At 44.7% G+C, this 16270-nt stretch overlaps 1 pseudogene; it reads right to left on the bottom strand.

Annotated features, from left to right (window-relative positions):
• LOC136335413 (cyclin-Y-like protein 1) overlaps window positions 1-5776 on the bottom strand; it is a 78910-nt pseudogene extending 73134 nt beyond the window's left edge.
• Window positions 5777-16270: the final 10494 nt, after the last annotated feature.

Below are 16270 nucleotides of genomic sequence, written 5' to 3'. Positions count from 1 at the left end.
CTCTCTCTCTCTCTCTCTCACACACACACACACACACACAAACTAGCTTTATGCACAGTGACAAAGTAAGACAAAGGATTTATCAGTCCCCTTCACTCTCCTTTCCTTGTCCCTTGGGCTGCAGACCCAGCTGCAAGTCTCATCCTTTCTTAACTTTCCTTCCTACCCTCTTACTCTCAATTTTTTGGAGGGAGATTCTGTCCCTGTGAATCTGTGCCTATTGCTTTTTATGGAAAAGGTCTAAACTTGAAATTGTGAGGATTTGGTCTTGAAACCTGGCTTTCCCACTTAAGAACTGTGTCATCTTGAGCAAGTCACTTAAATTCTTTTATCCCTGTTAAAAGTGGTTGTGTGTGAATTAAGAAACTATTAGCTGAGGCTGGAGTGTGAGGATGGCTGCAGGCATCATTTACATTTTAATGTGGAGAGGTGTCTGTTGTGGGAATTTGAGCTACTAAAGCCTTATGAGGAGACAGGGTGTGTGTTTGGGAGAATGGAGCTGAGTACAACACCCTTAGAATAAATTATGGTTGGAAGGTAGTGTTTGCTACCTATCCATATCTGCTCTGTCTTCTTAATTTTCGGATTAGAACCATAGACTCTTATAGTTTAAACTTTTGAGGTTTCCTAGGCCCAGATTATGTAAGCGTGGTTTGGAGGGGTCAAAGGTCTTGGCCAACGTGACATAGTTTGCTAGCGGCAGGGCTGGGGTAGAATCAGATGTCATCTCTCCCTGTGGTGGAACTGACAATTAAATACCAGAGGCTTGCAAGTGTCCGTGTTTAGTCTAAAGGAAGCTTGTTAAATTCCATTTCCTCCTAAGGGTTCCTAAGGGAGGCTTTTAGATAACTAATGCCTGCTTTTTCGTGAATCCTCTGGGTAAAATGATTCCACAAGAGCTTTAAAAAAGGTCTCTGGCCCTGACACTCCTTACCAAAGGCTGGTTAGGACCTTGCGAGGTTGGCGATAGCATTTCTAGGGCTCCAGACGCCCTATCTGAAGTCCTTCCACGTATTCCAGGAAGAGTGGGAGCCCTATGATTGAATCCAGTGGATATCCAAAGTTGTACACTGACTTCCATATGAGGACAATGGTCTGAGATTCTTAACATTTTTATGATGACATGTTTCAAGTATGCAGTCAAATGTTCAAAAACAGTGATGAACACTGTTACTCATTGCAGCTTTATTTTTTGACATGTCTGTTTTATGTTACTTTTAAAATAAATAATACAGGTACAGTAGACACACTCTGAGTATTCCTTCTCCTGCCTTCCTCCCCTGGGGAAACCACTACTCTGAATTTGGCATTCATTTTTTTGCATATTTGATACTTTACATATGTATCCATAAACGTCTGTACTTATCCACAAATAGTATAGAATCAAGTTTTGCATGTTTTTAAACTTTCTATAAATAGCATTAGACTGTATGATTCCCATCTTTGCTTATTTTGTTAACACTATGTTTTAGGGATTTTCCCATGTTGAAACATGTAGTTCATAATATTTTAACTACTATAATTTACATTACATGGATACGCCACTACTTATTTATCCATCTTTTTGTTGCTCACTTGTCTCGCTATCTTCCCACTGTGCTTTAATCTTTGCTCAATTATTATTGCATTTTGTTACTCCGTAAGAGTTATATGCCATAAATCGGAGCTCACCATCATGACAGAAACACACAGGTCATGACGTGGGAGCTGAGGGTGAGGAGCTTGTAGGGTTTGGAATGGGAAAAATGTGAAATTCTATTCCGGATATAGTGAGGGCTACCTCTGTGATTTGTGAAAGAAAATTTGTTTTTATACTGCTAGGTTTCCTTTTTCCAAAAGCATATTTAAAGCAGACCTCAGAATGACTTTAAGATTGTATTTTTAAGAAATGTTTTTTTCTTCTCCTTTTCTTAAACAAACCATTTCTCTCCCTTATTCTTGTTTTCCTCTTCCTGCTCATGAAGGGGTCCCAGTTGGACCTAAATCATTGCCCAGGAACTTGGGGCTGATTCATTCTCTATTTACCACATATTCTTGAAAAGTCAATAAAAACAGGGGAAGAAAATGCTGTAGGAAGTTTTTTATGGTCATTTCAAGGAGGAGTGTCAGGAAGGACTGGTCTCCCTCCCATAGCCCCCACCAAGGAACTTCCCGCTTCTCCCTGACCCTGGTCCCCACTTTGCATGCCTCTCCCTGAGCAGACAGGATCATTTAGGTTAGCTTTATCCCCACAAGGTCCCCTGATATCCTCCCCTTGCTCTCTCTTCCTGGATCCAGGAACCCCGCTGAAGTTACCCATCTGGTTACGGCACACCCATGATCTCCATTATATAGATCTCTCTATATTTAGTGAAGCTGGAATCCTGTGTCCCATTGCTCTTTGGGGAGAGCTATTTCCAGGAAGGCAGAGGCGGGGTTGGGGCGGGGTGGGGGGGGGAGGAATAGAGCAGACAGCACAGCTGCAGGGATGGTTGTTAAAAAGATTAAACCCTCCCACAGCTGAGTGTATTTACCAGTGTAAATGTTGATCTCTCTTTTTTTTAAACCCTCAAGGGACTCTGAAGAGAGGGATGTGTCTCTGGAACCTTAACTAGGCAAAAAATAGTATTATGGTTGGGAATGCTGCTTACCCCAGGCCAGAAGCTGTAGGGGTTGAGAGAGGGTCACAGAAAGGTCAAGGGGAAGGAAGGTGGGGAATGAGGGGGCTCAAATGGAATATTTCAGGCACTGTAAGCTTTTAAATAAATATTCCCACCCCTGTCCTTGGCTTATCAAGTTCTCCTAGCCTTTTGAAGTTTACTGATCTTGTCACTATCAAACTCGCTGTGTTCTAGTTGATAAAGTCTGGATCTGGTTTGAGCTGTCACATTGTCCCAGAAACAAGGCAAATGAGTGCTGGGAGGTGTGTTATCAAGAGGGAGGTTTCTGTGAGGGCCTGGGGCCTGCTAGAAAGTCAAAGTAAAGGTAAACGCCCTTTTGACCTCCCAATCAGATCACTTAGCTCTTCTCTGGGGCTTAGAGACTGGGATGCTCGGATGGCCTCTGGCTGGGGTCTTAGGGCTCCTCTTACAACTTCTTGTTTTCTCTGACTGGTGTAAGCTAATGATTTATATATGGTATTTCATCAAAGATGCTCCTAGCTTAATTGCAAGATTATCAAAACCAAAATGACAGGATGCAGGTATGCTAAGGTAGTGGTCTAGAAATGGTCAATAGGATTGAAAATATTTGAGAGTCATTATTTTCAAGTGTTTCCCATAGATCATGTGGATGTCATAGTCCACTTCAGAGCACAGTGAATAGTATTTAAGAAGGGTTAACACTTTCTGAATGCTCACCACATGCCCCACGCTTTGCTAAGCCCTCTGTGTGTATTGTCATGTCATCTTTCCAACAACAATGTAAGTCCTTGTAAAGCCAGTAGCCATGGCCACCATCGCAGCCGCCTGGCCCATGCAGGTTCGCATTAGATTCAGACAGACGGTAGGGAAACAATGGAGCCAAGAACTGGTGGGCCATCATCTTTATCCTAGCTTGCACCCGGTGGGCAAGAAATACACACAGTGAGAAAACACTTCCCTTTCCATTCAGGGCTCCCAAAGCCACTGACTTATCTGAGTTTCCTAGGATCAAAGGTTTGTACCTCACCAGCCTTATTCACCTCTTTTTCTCATCTCCTTCTCTCTGCACAAACTGGCTTCTCCTTCAGCACTCCACCATCTTGGCTGCTTCTCCTCTCCTCCACATGGCCTCTCTGCTCTCCTTTCTCTGCTCCCTCCTCTAATGCTAATCTCAGGAACTGAGAGAGCAAGCTCCCGATCTGCCCCCATTTTATAGAGTAGAAATCAAAACCTTTAATCCAATATACAAAATAGGGAAGTGTCTAATACAAAGTCACCTATCAGAGACATGATGGGATTGTACCACCCACATCAAAAAGGGTGGGAAAGGCTTAATCCCAAAACCAAGCCCCAGGCTACAAGGATTCTGCCTGCCCACAGACTGCCCCCAACACACATTAATATCACCTGGGTGACAGCATTCACGTGGGCAGCGCCATCTTTAACAAAGTGAGCATAATATATTTTATCTGCCCAACAGCAAGCTAGGATTAAAGCTAATGGTCCATGTAGAGCCAGAAGCCACGGCCACTATCAAAGCAGCCTTCTGGCCCATGCAGGTTCGCATTGGATTCGGACAGCCAGTAAAGAAACAACGGAGCCAAGAACTGATGGGCCATAGTCTTTAATCCTAGCTTGCACCCGGCGGGCAAGTAAAAACACACACTGGGCTCCAAAACCCACTCACATTCAGTGCTCACAAAGCTACTGACTTATCCGAGTTTACTAGAATCAAAGGTTTCTAGCTCACCAGACTTATTCACCTCTGTTCCCCATCTCCTTTCTTCTCCAGCATCAAACTGCACAAACTGGCCTTTCACTCAATACTCCGCCATCTTGGCTGCTTCTCCTGGCCACATGGCCTCTTTCTGCTCTCTTCTAATGATAATCTCAGGAACCAAGAGAGCAAGCTCCCTTTCTGCCTCTATTTTATAGTGTAGATTCAAAATCTTTAATTCAATATACAAAATAGGAAAGTCTCTAATACAAAGTCACTTCTCTGAGGCATGATTGGATTGTACCACTCCACATCAAAAAGGGTGGGAAAGGCTTAATCCCAAAACCAAGCCCCAGGCTGCAACGATCCTGCCTGCCCACAGCCTGCCCCCAACACACATTAATATCACCTGCGCAACGGCCTCCACGTGGGCAGCGCCATCTTTAACAAAGTGAGCATAATATATTTTATCTGCCCAACAATCCACCCCTATGCTCACTTTACTACCCACAATTTACATCACCAGCATCCCCGTGCAAGGAAATTAGGCACATTACACAAATTACAACAGCACAAATCATACAGTTTCAACAATTACAAAGGTACATTTCAGCAATCTCTGAGCACTTTGCCAAAAAGCGCAAAATGTCTTCGGCCTTCTTTCTAGCCATGGGAAAAGCTTCCCGGGGCAGGGGAGTGCTTCCAGCAAAACCACCCCCACCCCCATCAAGGTATATCACATTGTCCAAAATCCGTAATCCGTAAGTCCATCCAACAAAGGAGTCAGTGCCCACTCCGGTCGTAGTCCAGGAAATCAGTCCATGCACATGGGGTCTCAGCCACCCCCCTCATCCTTGCCATCCTAGCAGGTCTTACACTGTCCCAAAGAGGAGCACGTGGCAATGGCAGTCAGCATTTCCATCTTGGCTCTGGAGAGCATGATAACGTCCATCCTATGTCCCCAAAATCGCAGACCCACCAGGAGCATAGTAATAACTCCTTGCTTCTGGGCTCTCACCTTCTGGAGACTGCGGATCACAACTCCAGTCCAATTCTCCTCATCCTCCAAAGAGGAACTGAAAACACCAGCTCCCGCTGCCAGGTTCAAGCCCCGGGCTGCTGCCGCCTTCTGCTCCGTAGACCTTGCAGCTCCGTACCCGGCCTCAGCTTCAGCCTCAGCCTCAGCCCCGGCCTTCTGCCGCTGCTGGCTCTCCACAAAGTCCAGGGCAATCTCCAACTCACGAACCTGTGAATCCACCTCCAGTAGCTGCTCTATTTCTAGGCGAATCTCGCAAACCTGGTCGGCCTCCTCCTCCAGCGCTTCCTCCAGCTCCAGGGTCAGCATCTCTTTCTCCCACGTTTGCTCCAGCTCCTTCCAATGCTTGGTTTGCAGGTCCCAGGCAGCCTCTTCCACAGAACTCTCGGTTTTCTCACGCATGGCTGTAAAAGTCAGCCAGCCTATAGTCCCCAAAAGGACAGCCATAGGGAACCCTAACACTAGCCAGTCCTTTACTCCACCACTCAAAGGCTCCTTGCTGATCTGTATCGAATCCTGCCACAGACTACGCCAAATGTAAAGCCAGTGGCCAGGGCCACTATCACAGCAGCCATTCCTCTATTGTTAATAATCCCAGGAACCGAGAGCAAGCTGGCGTTCTGCTCCTATTTTATAGTGTAGAAATTCAAAACTTTAATCCAATATACAAAATAGGGAAGTCTCTAATACAGTCACTTCTCTGAGGCATGATTGGATTGTACCACCCCACATCAAAAAGGGTGGGAAAGGCTTAATCCCAAAGCCAAGCCCCAGGTTACAACGATCCTGCCTGCCCACAGCCTGCCCCCAACACACATTAATATCACCTGGGCAACGGCCTCCACGTGGGCAGTGCCATCTTTAACAAAGTGAGCATAATATATTTTATCTGCCCAACAATTTGCTATTTATTTGTGTTGGCCAAATAAGTTTGTAAATATGATATATGTTTGCTCGCTTATAGTTTGCATTGGGTGTGGGGGACAGGCTGTAAGCAGGCAGGGTGGTTATAGCCTAAGGCTTAGTTTTAAGACTAAGTTTTTCCCCACACCCTTGACTGATTGCATGATGTGGGGTTGGTACACTCTCATGAGGAATCCCATCATGCCTCAGATAAGTGACTTTGTATCAGAGACTTCCTTATTTGTATTGGATTAAGGGTTTTGATTTCTACACTATAAAATGGGGCAGACCGGAAGATTGCTCTCTCTTGGTTCCTGAGATTAACATTAGAGAGGAGAACAGAGGAGGAGAGCAGAGAAAGGCAACTTGGAGGAGGCCAGGAGAAGCAGCCAAGATGGTGGAGTGCTGAGGGAGAAGCCAGTTTGTGCAGAGAGAAGGAAGGAGATGGGAAACTGAGGTGATTAAGTCTGGTGAGCTAGAAACCTTTGATTCTAGGAAACTCGGATAAGTCAGTAGCTTTGTGAGCACTGAATGAGTGGGTTGTGGAGCCCAGTGTGTGTTTTTACTTGCCCACCAGGTACAAGCTAGAATTAAAGATGATGGCCCACCAGTTTTTGGCTTTGTTGTCTCTTTGCCGACTGTCGGAATCAAATGCGAACCTGCATGGGCCGGGTGGCTGTGATGGTGGCCGCGGCAACTGGCTTTACAATTTGTAAAAGCATAATTGTAGGCAGCTTACAGTATAAAGTCTCACTGTGGTAGGCTGAATAGTGGCCCCCACAAAGATGTGTGTAAAGCCAGTAACCATGGCCACCATCACAGCAGCCTGGCCCATGCAGGTTCGCATTAGATTTGGACAGACGGTAATGAAACAATGGAGCCAAGAACTGGTGGACCATCAGCTTTAATCCTAGCTTGCAGCTGGCGGGCAAGTAAAAACACACACTGGGCTCCACAACCCACTCATTCAGTGCTCACAAAGCTACTGACTTATCCGAGTTTCCTAGAATCAAAAGTTTCTAGCTCACCAGCCTTATTCACCTCTGTTTCCCATCTCCTTCCCTCTCTCTGCACAAACTGGCTTCTCCCTCAGCACTCCACCATCTTGGCTGCTTCTCCTGGCCTCCTCCAGGTGGCCTTTCTCTGCTCTCCTCTCTAATGCTAATCACAGGAACCAAGAGAGAGCAAGCTCCCAGTCTGCCCCATTTTATAGTGTAGAAATCAAAACCTTTAATCCAATATACAAACAAAGAAGTCTCTGTTACAAAGTCACTTATCTGAGGCATGATGGGATTCCTCATGAGAGTGCACCACCCCAGGGTGGGAAAGGTTTAGTCTTAAAATTAAGCCTTAGGCTATAACAACTTTGCCAGGTTACAGCCTATCTCCCACACCAAAAGCGAGCAAACATATATATCATATTTAAAAACTTATTTGACCGGCCCTGGCCAGTTGGCTCAGCGGTAGAGCGTCGGCCTGGCGTGCGGGGGACCCGGGTTCGATTCCTGGCTAGGGCACATAGGAGAAGCGCCCATTTGCTTCTCCACCCCTCTGCCACGCTTTCCTCTCTGTCTCTTTCTTCCCCTCCCGCTGCCGAGGCTCCATTGGAGCAAAGATGGCCCGGGCGCTGGGGATGGCTCCTTGGCCTCTGTCCCAGGCGCTAGAGTGGCTCTGGTCACGGCAGAGTGACGCCCCGGAGAGGCAGAGCATCGCCCCTGGTGGGCGTGCCGGGTGGATCCCGATCGGGCGCATGCGGGAGTCTGTCTGACTGTCTCTCTCCATTTCCTGCTTCAGAAAAAATACAAAAAAAAAACAAGAAAAAAAAAAGTTATTTGACCAACAATGTGTACATCCTGATCCCAGGAACCTGTGACTCTATTATTGAATATATATATGGTATCTTAATCTGTTTGTGTATGGCCAGGGGCCACCATTGTGGCCATTCACATGCAAACATATAAATTATATTTACAAACTTATTTGACCAACAGGCTGCTATAACAAAACTTCATAGGCTGGTGACTTATAAACACTGAACATTTACTTTTCACAGTTCTGGAGGCTGGAAGTTCAACACCAAGATGCTGGCAGATTCAGAGAACTTGCTTCCTAGCTCATGGACAGTTGGCTTCTTGCTGTGTCCTCACATGGCAGAAGGAAAGAGGGAGCTCTTTCATAAGAGTTCTTAATTCATGAGTTTTGAGGAATCTTTGGATGCTCTAGGAATTTCTCGTGTGTTTTTTTTTGTTGTTTGTTTGTTTTTGTGTGTGTGTGTGTGTTTTGTTTTCTTAGTCAAGATTAGCACTTGTACCATTCACCCATTTATTCAATATTTATTAGGAGTCTGCGCTAAATGCTGGAGAGATGCTAGTAAGCAACAGGAGACATAAACCGTGGGCCCAAAGAACTAGAATCTAGTGTGATTAAAGAATGAGAAAATTAGGAAATTTTTCTCAGGACGACGTGCTGTGTGAGAGAGGTGTTTACAGGGCGTGAGTATTCAGAACACGGGGACACGACTCTTAAGAGAGGTCAGGGAAGGCTGCTTGGGATTGGCTTCAGGAGCAGGTGTTCCTGGGGGGATTCCAGGACTATTTGGGGTACTTTCTTCCGTTGTTCAGCAGAGGAGCACCCTTTGGGAAATTGCTTGGATTAGGCCTTGGCTTTTGGCCTGGAGGAAAAGAAGCTCAAGTTTTTCGGAAGTCCAGGCCTGTTAGGAAAGTGAGCCAAGCACAAATGAGTGCAGATGCCCAGGAGACAGGAGGCTCCCACTTGTCCAGCTTCAAAATGGACCTGAATATCTCTTGTCTGTTGGAGAGCGGTTATAACAGGGACCTGTACTGTAAACCATTCTCTCTAGAGTAATCTAATATTCATTCAGGTTTTGTGAAGATATGTCCGGTGAAATTTCTTCCACACAGAACAGCTATCACAGAATCCTGGAATGTTAATGGTGGAAGGATGTTTCTGAATATTAATGGAGAAGTATCATTTTTGGACTAGCTCTCCATTTGGCCAATGAGAGAAGTAAAAGGCAGTGGTCAGACTTACATAGCTAGGCTCACTCATTCATTCACTTACTCGCCTAGGTGCTGTGGCCACCATGGTGATCCAACCAGAAAAGAACCCTGCCCTTGCTGGGGTATAATCTAGTGGGTCTCCAGTTTCTCAGTCTCAGCCCAGTTCTTTTTCATGACACATTCACTTTCCAGATCTCACTCCTAACTGGAAATGAGTTAGTTCTCCCAGAGGCAAGAATGCAATATTTTGATCAACGACTTTTGAAATTTGAAGCTCAGAGTTAGAATGACTAAGGTAATGTCTGTGAGAATCTTTTATAGTAAAATGATGCCAACATTTTTCTTAATGAACATACAGTTGCTATCTTGAAAAAAAAATTTTTCCCCCTTTTTTCCTGAGAGTAGTGGAGACAGTGAAACAGACTCCTGCATGCACCCCGGCTGGGATCCACCTGGCAACCCCTTGTCAGGGGCTGATGCTTAAATCCGCTGAGCTATCCTCAGTGCCTAAGGTTAATGCTTGGACCAACTGAGCCACTGTCTGTGGGAGGGGAAAAGGGAGAAGGAGGGGGAGAGAGGCATATGGTCACTTCTCTTGTGTGCTCTGACCTGGAATTGAACCTGGATGTCCATATGCAGGGCCAATGCTCTATCCATGAGCCAACCTGCCAGAGCTGCTCTCTTGAAAATTTGAACATGATCACCCCATGGCAGAGCCATGCTCTTTTTTGACTCCTAGCATTTCCTAGTTTGAGCTTCAGCTGAAGATTTTTGGGGGGAAATACTGATTTTTTTCAATTGCTATTTAAAAAATTGCATCAATGACAAAAGAACGATTTCTAATGTCTGTTTTTGTTTCTTTTCTTAGAGTAAGACTAGTTGTCTCCACTGGAGGTTGAAAAGTCATCTATTTCTTTTTAGAGTCATCTAGGCCCTTTGCAGATATATTGTTTTTAATTTTATTTCTGTGTTAAGTGACGAGTCAGGTACAAATAGATTTCCCCCCATAAATGTCTATCCCTGAAAAGTAGTATAGTATGTACTGCTGAGTGATTATCACCAGTTTTAAATTAATATACTGTTTTCAATGAATGACTTTCCTGAGGAGGCCCATACATTTTTATATAGCTCATGACACTTGTGTGTTGGAACTAGATTCCTGGATATCCCCAATCAATGGATTGTCAGCTAATAATAATGATAAATTATACTTAAGTAGTGTTTGCCATGGGTTAGAAACTGTCTCGACTGCTTTAATAGAACTCATTTTCATTTTCATAAGAACCGTGGGAAAGATGTGGTTTATTTTTCCATGATGCGGATGAGAAGGATGTGGTAAAAGATTAAGGACAGGGTATTAGAACATCACCTTTAGCTCTACAATAACTCTCATCCCTTGCCTCATTCCCAAGTCTGCACTAAGTATGCAGAACCCGTCAATTTTTCAATCTCTCAAAGTCAGAGCTGATAATGACTTTGGCCACCAACAGGTCTCACTGCCCTCCTTCTGTGACTTTTCACCAAACTTTCCAGGGATATCCAGAGCTTCAGGGAAAAGCCCAGGACATTATTCATCCTGGTTCAGTGGCCTTTTATCTAAATCTCTCTAATGGTATGCTCCTAATGAGCTGATCTTTGCCATTGAAATTCTGGTTTTGTTTTGCTTTACGTTGTTGTGTTGGCTCTAAAGGGAGGTAATTTAACACATGAAAACACCTCTAAACCCCTTCAGGGCTACACACCATGCCACATTTTATCTAGTTAGGTTTCTGCCCTTTGGCAAGAAGAGATGGATGTGGTGGGGATTCCGAGGTCAAAAGTTCTACATCTTTGCTGCTCAAAATGTGGTCCACGGACTGGCAGCATCAGCATCTTCTGGAAGCTTGTGAGCCATGCAGATTCTCAGGCCCTGCCCTGCCTCTTTGAACCAGAATCTGCCGTTCACAGGTGTCTCATGAAAGTCAGAGGAGTCCGGAGGATGGGATTGGTTGGGTTAATTTCAGTATTCTACCCTTCTTTACTTCTGTTTATCTTCTGTATCCCCACCCCCAAGTGTCCAGGGCAGATCATACCTCCGATAATTTCTCTCATTAATATGCAGCACTCTAAGCCTTAAAAGTGAAAATGGATGTCCCTTTTTGAGTTTAACACCTGTTCTTACTTCATGAAGTCTAAACTGTCTCTTGGCAGCTTACAATTAAAAAAAAAAAATCTGAACTGCCATGTGTGTTTCACAATGTGTCCCTACTTATTTCTCTGAAGTTTTCAAGAAATATTACCCTTGTTTTCCCATGCTTCATATTGGTTGAAAAGAGTTGTTTTCTTTTCATAAGCCGACACTGCTTTTGATGTGAGATTAGAACCAACATCACAGAGCCAAATTATTTTGCTTTGAAGTCCTATAATTGCAGCTTGATTTCGACTAGATGTATTTCTTATCTAAACAAACCAACAGTTAATACTTCATTGGGAGTATTCTACTGTTATGATATGTTTGGAGTAGCACTATATTTATCAAACTACTTACAGCTGACCCTTGAACAACACGGTGGTTTAAACTGTCGGTTCCACTTATGTGCGGATTTTCTTCAATAAATACAGTAAATGTATTTTCTCTTTCTTATGATTTTCTTAGTATCACATTCTTTTCTCTAGCTTATTTCATTGTAAGAACACAGTATAATACATGAAACCTATAAGATATGTGTTAATCGACAGTATATGTTATTGTTAGGGCTTTCAGTCAACCGTAGGCTATTAGTACACTGTAGTTATGTTTTTAGAAGAGTCAAAATTTATATGCAGATTTTTGATTGGGGTGGATGTCAGTGCCAGTAACCCCCATGTTGTTCAAGGGGGTTACATCTTTAACAATATTTTAAAGTTCCCAAGATTTAAGTGAGAATTCTCAGGTTTTGGTTTTAAATTTAGTATTAATCTGAAAAAGGAAAGTGTACACAGTAAGGCACATAGAAAAATCAGCATAGTCCTGGAGCCTAGAAGAATTTAGGATTTAGAAACTCCTAGTTGCAGATAAGATTTTTGAAAAAAATTCAAGCCCTGGCCGGATAGCTCAGTTGGTTGGAACATCGTCCCAAAGCGCAGAAGTTGCCGGTTCTACCCTGGTCCGGGCACATACAGGAACAGATTGATGTTCTTCTCTCTCTCTCTCTCTCTCTCTCTCTTTCTCTCTCTCTCTCTCTCTCCCCCTTCCTCTCTCTCTAAAATCAATAAAATAAACATTTAAAAGAAAAAGAAAAGAGAAAAAATTCAAAATGCCTTGTGCGAAGCTGTTGTGGTTTTCAACACAAGCATTTTTTAGGCCCTGACTGTGTACATTGTCCCGGGTTGCTACAGCTCTGGAGAATGTATGTCCTAGATTTTCTGGAACAGTCATAATTTCATTGTTTTCAAGCAGACCGTGTGTCTCAATTTTTGGTCCAGCAAATATGTTCACAACAGAGGAAGCCCAGAGCAGAAGGTGAGAAAGCCTGAATTTCCTTCCTCAGACGAGACCTTGCTCCTCCTGACAAGGCAAGGGCATTGTTCAGAAAGCACACCAGGCTGGGTAAGATTTATGCTCATGGGAAGATTTTTAGGGACTCTACCACCCCCCATCTCAGACACTCCTTTCCAGAAAATGATGCAACCCCATTTTCTGCAAAGCTCCATGATAGGCCAGATTAAACTTCCGTTTGCGTTGGGCCTTGGAGATTTTTGCAAACAAATTGTGCCGTTAGTGAACCAGGCACCAGGCAGTAAAGTACACAATAAAATATTTCTTGTTAATTTATGTACAAGACTAACAGTTTGAACTTTTATAGCTTGATTTTATAGCCCATTTAGATTAGCGGGAACGAGAGTTTCAAGACAGCGTGGTTAGTCTAAATTTAAAGAAAATCATGAACATCTTTGGAAACACCGTCCTTTCAACTGTCTCCCCTGTCAGTACCCTCCTGACACTGCTTACTTCTTTAAAAACAGAAACAAACCTGGGCTTGGTTACAAACAGTAATAATTTCCTCTTTGAATTTGTTTGTCCATTTATTTCAGAACAGGGTTCTGCCAGATCTCTGCTGCCTTGGAATGTTCCAAACAGAAGGGCTAGGAACTTCCAGTTTGGACACAAATTGTCCTCACTTTCATTTTAAGTGGCTTTAGTTCCTTTTATTTTAGCAAAGTTCTTTTTTTTTTTTCTTTTAGTCTTTCTCCCCCCAGAGTTGAGATAGTCTGCAGCGTTTCTCAGAAGGAAGCAGACCCCTTCAGGTAAGAGTGTGCTCCGGAACCCAGCATCGTGGTCAGGATTGGGGCTTCCCTACTTTCTTGCTCTGTGTGTTTTGATAAGTCACTTAAACTTGATGCAACCCCATTTCCTCGTTGTAAGATGTGCACAACAGTGTAGATTTCACAGGCACGTTGTATTAAATGAGAGAACACGTACATATTAATGTACCTAGACAGCTACAAAAGAAAGTCCTTGTCAAAGGTTATTCTGTCCCCTTGCGAATGCACTTACAATGGCTATCTGCTGTGTCATTGGAACCACACCTCCCCTCCACCACCACCCGCAGCTGGGGCACATCCCAGGAGAGGCGGCTGCGTGGGAAAGCCTGTAAATCATTCATTCAGGCATCAGCTCATTCATTCTGCATCTAGTATTTATCAGGCATTTGGAATATAAAAACAAACAAGACAGCCTACTCCTGTGGGGTTCTTTATGTACCCCTCGCAACTTATCTAATCACCTGCTCTTACAAAGACTTCTTTTATGGTCTCAAATGTCTGTCCTGCCACCTGAATTGGCTGCTTGCTTTCGTTCTGAGTCCATTGATGGGCCAACTGTGCTGACCAGCAGACCATTAAATAAAGACTATTGACTTCTCTTTGGTTCAAGTAATTTTAATTCATACTGATTGTTCACTGCTTATCATCTTCAAAGAGAATTATTGTTTGTTGGAATCAAAATCTGTGCATTCCGGGGAAAAATACATACTCTCATTTGTCTAATAGAGCTGCCTCCTGTAGTATTTATGGTTTGGATTGCATAATTAATGGGGCCTGGCACAGAATGGGTATCTAGTATTCACTGGAGTGAAGTACAGTTCTCAGAGGGCAGATGATACAGCATTTACTATTCTGCTGCCTAATAAATTAAGATTTGAAATAAAGAATCCAAGAGCAGTGCCATTTATAACTTCTGGATGAACTGAATTGTTTTTTTTTAAAAAAACAGGTAGCTTCCGGCGACTGTTGTGGGTGGGATACAGGTAGCTTCCGGTGACTGTTGTGGGTGGGATGCATAGGCTTTGGACATGGGCTTTGCTCTCAGCCTGGCTGCTCACGCCGGTGAACAGCTTGTCTCATCCTCCAACAGTGACTTTGGGCAGGTCACTTGATCTCTCTGAGATTTTGTTTCCTCATCTGTACACTGAGCGTCCTAACAGTCACAACCTCTCTGGCTTATGGTGAGGTTGAAGGGGACACTGCGTATAAAATGCCTGGCCCATGGGAGCAGCCAGTGAGGGGTGGCTGTTCTCAGTAAGTCAGGTGTGGGGACCCAGGAGGTTGGAATTTTGGATGAATGGTTTTGCCTTTTGAGATGAACATTCCCATTATTGTCACATAAATCAAATGGACAGTCTTTGAGGGTTTATGGCCCTTCCATCTTCCTAGGAGGCACCGCTTCCTCCAGATGTAGTCCTTAACTCGGAGGCCACCTGGAGGGGTTCCCCAGGCATCATCCATTAAGGGGCTCTGGGTTGTATATACTCAGGAGGGAGGAGGCGGCCATTCCCTGGGGAGGGGCCAGCATGTCTGGGGCAGCTCCAGGTCCCTGCCTCTACCCCCACCCCTTACCCCCACCCTTTATTTAGCTTTAGTTCAGGGACAGGGCGCTCGGCCTGCAGATGGGAGCTGTTTCATCTCAGCTGGGTCAGAGGTTAATGGAGATAAGTAGTGTCTTCTTACCAGGAGGCCTCAGGAAAGCCCAGTGTGTTGTTGGAGTTCAATCAGAATCTCGGAGATTGAACAGACTGATATTCTCCTACCTTGGGGAGAGAGTGAGGCCCAGTGAGAGAAAGCCGCAGTGGGCCAGGCTGGAGGGAGGGGGTGGTGAGGGGTGTGTCACTCACTGAATGGATTGGGGTGAAACAGGCTAATCGCCTCCTGAACAGTCAGAAGTCTGGGATCAGTGTACTCTGCTGTCCTAAATCGGGAGCGTCTGGCTGCCCCTTGCTGAAGGGCCATGGGACTGTGATGTTCTTTGTACAGACTGCCACTGTGGTGGCTCGTGGTCTGGCTGCCCTGTGACCCATGGGAGCAGCAGCCTGGGGTCTGAGACAATGTTCCTTCTGGCAAGAAGCTGTTCTGACAAGGGCAGCCAGTCTGGGATTCACACCTGGGGCTTCTCTTCTGAGACAAGCAATCTCAACAGGTCAAGCCAGGCTACTACAGAGGGGAAAGGATTTGTGTAGCAGGAATGCTTCTAAACACCCAGCAAACCTCTTCTCTTCTGACAGGCTTTGCCCTGGTCACCTACATAGAAATATTCTTTCACAGGTCCTCTGAGGGCACTGGTGGCCTTTTCTCTTAGTGGCCTTGATCATCCGCTGCCTGCCTGTCAAACTCTCATCTCTTGCTTAGTGTCCTTTGGAACTGAGGCAGCCTCCCTCCTTCCCTCCCCCCTTCTACCCATTCCTCCCTCCCTCTTTCTTTGATCTTTCCTTCCTTCCATTCAATAATATGTATTGGCCAACTAGATGCCAGGTACTTTCTAGGTGCTGGGGACAATGGTGAACAAAACAGGCTAGTCCCTGACCCTGAGGAGCAGTGTTTGGGTGGGCAGTTTGCCCCCACACTGGACCATCTCTCTGGGAAGCAGAAGCCATGTTGCATTTCTTGTATCTCCGATATCCCTTGTAGCAGCTTCTGCCTTGCCAGTGAAGGGGGCCAAAATGCTTGTGGAATGAATATA

Source organism: Saccopteryx bilineata, chromosome 4 (genome assembly GCF_036850765.1).
Source record: "Saccopteryx bilineata isolate mSacBil1 chromosome 4, mSacBil1_pri_phased_curated, whole genome shotgun sequence".
Taxonomy (NCBI): domain Eukaryota; kingdom Metazoa; phylum Chordata; class Mammalia; order Chiroptera; family Emballonuridae; genus Saccopteryx; species Saccopteryx bilineata.
This window is presented reverse-complemented; position numbering and strand designations above follow the sequence as displayed.